We start from the raw sequence: 1,971 nt of genomic DNA, 5'->3' as shown, positions 1-1,971 counted from the left end.
AAGCTTATGGTACAGATGCATCTGACGAAGAGAGCCGTGATTCTCGAAAGCTTATGCTACAGCTGCATATGACGAAGAGAGCTGTGGTTCTCAAAAGCTTATGCTACAATAAAGTTGGTTAGCCTTAAAGATGCTACTAAACTCTTTACTATTTTGCTACTACAGACTAACATGGCGAACTCCTCTGGATCAGTGTCTCATACTATGATAAAGAGACCTAAAAATGCACCTTGAAAAGACCAGTGTGGGTCCCAGGGGGCAAGAGAGAGCTGAAAAGAAGTTGATTGAGGAGAACACGGGATGTGAAGAGTCGGGAAATGTGGCTAATTTAGATTTCTTCAAACAAATGCAGACTGTCCCATGGATAACGGTTAGGGTTGCCAACCTCCAGGTGGTGGCTGGAAACCTCCCAGACTCATAACTGATCTCCAGACCATCGAGATCACTTCCCCTGGAGAACATGGCTGCTCTGGAAGGTGGACTCTATGGCATTATACCCTGTGGAGGTCTCTCCCCTAAACCCCACCCTCTTCAGGCTGCTCCTCCCCCAAATATCCAGGAGTTTCCCAACGTGTAGCCGACAATCCTAAAACAGCTTTCCTCCTCCCACTAGGCCTGCACATCATCCAGGCCACGAAAAAGTGACTCTTCATTTCACCTACTTCACAGGGTTGTTGTAAGGATGACATGATGGGATCATCCCCAGCGTGCCTCTTTGAGAGGGGAAGCCAAGGAGAAAGTGGCACTCACACGCTCCTTGCAAAGCACAGCAGTCAGGGTGTGGGGCATGTTCTGGGACACTCTCTTCCTAAGCCTGGGGTGACCAAGCGGGCCAGCAGGCCTGTCCAGCGGGCCAGTTGAGCTGAGAGCGCATGGGGGGGACGCCCCCCCCACCCCAGCGTGCAGGAGTTCCGTGGCAGAAATGCAGGAGCTTGCCTGCCTACGTACAGGCGTGGCAAAAGCCCCCTCCCCCGCCCTTGGGCAGCCTGGCTGGACGCCACGGAGACTGCCGCGTGCCCTGTTGCCAGAGGCTCAGCAGGGCGTCTGCACCAGGGGTGGTCACGTTGCCCTGCCTGAGCCCACTTGCTTTCTCCAGAGGATAGAGCTAGAAGAGGAAAATGGATTCCTTGCACAGCCCAGCTGCGCCCACAAATACGGTGCCTTCCGGGTGCCAGCATCACTCCCTTTCCCTGCCAAGTTGCTACTCCCAGGCTCCCTGCCCTGCTCACCCCTGGCTCTGGGCTCTCTTCCGTTCATGCTGATAGTATCAGCCTCTCCTTGTCAGATTCAGTCTTTTTGTCTTGAGTTCGTTATCTGCTCGCTTCCCAGGCTGGCCGGCTCTCATGCGCCCCTTGCTACTCTCGCTCAGAGCTGCAACACAGCCAGTCCTCTGGGCCGACTGTCCCCAAGAGAGGTACAGCAGATGGCCACCGTCACTCTTTTGCAAGGGAGCCTCCCGGATCAGAGGGGCCAAAGTCGGCACTCGTCGAGCTCATCTGATAGTCTTATGCATGGCTTTCAAAGGCACATTCATGGAAGGCAGGATCATTGTTGGCTGAATGGAGCTTCCATAGTCAGAGGCAGTGTAGCTTAGGTATCTGGTTGCTGGAAGGCGACAACAGTGGGGGGCTTTGGACTCGACACTCTACTTATACGCCTTCCAAGGCACCGGACTGGCCATGATGAGAGGACGAGGGGTCTTTGGCTTGACCTAACAGGGTGGCTCTTATGTTCTGGTGCCTCACCCGCTGCTGCGTTTTCCTGGAAGTGGTTTGCTTAGTGCAATGCAAACCTGTCTGGCCAGCTATTTTTTTCCTTGCGCCAGCTGCTTAGAGGGCAGGCAGCCTTGCACGGTTAATCTTGCTTCGTCACTTATGGGTTTCTAGGATGCCACAGGACTCTATGTGAGGCCCCCTTGTTGCAAACAGAAGCAGGAAGGACTGGCTAACAAACGGCGACAGAAGCAGGCCC

This window comes from Eublepharis macularius, chromosome 10 (genome assembly GCF_028583425.1).
Source record: "Eublepharis macularius isolate TG4126 chromosome 10, MPM_Emac_v1.0, whole genome shotgun sequence".
NCBI lineage: Eukaryota > Metazoa > Chordata > Lepidosauria > Squamata > Eublepharidae > Eublepharis > Eublepharis macularius.
This window is presented reverse-complemented; position numbering follows the sequence as displayed.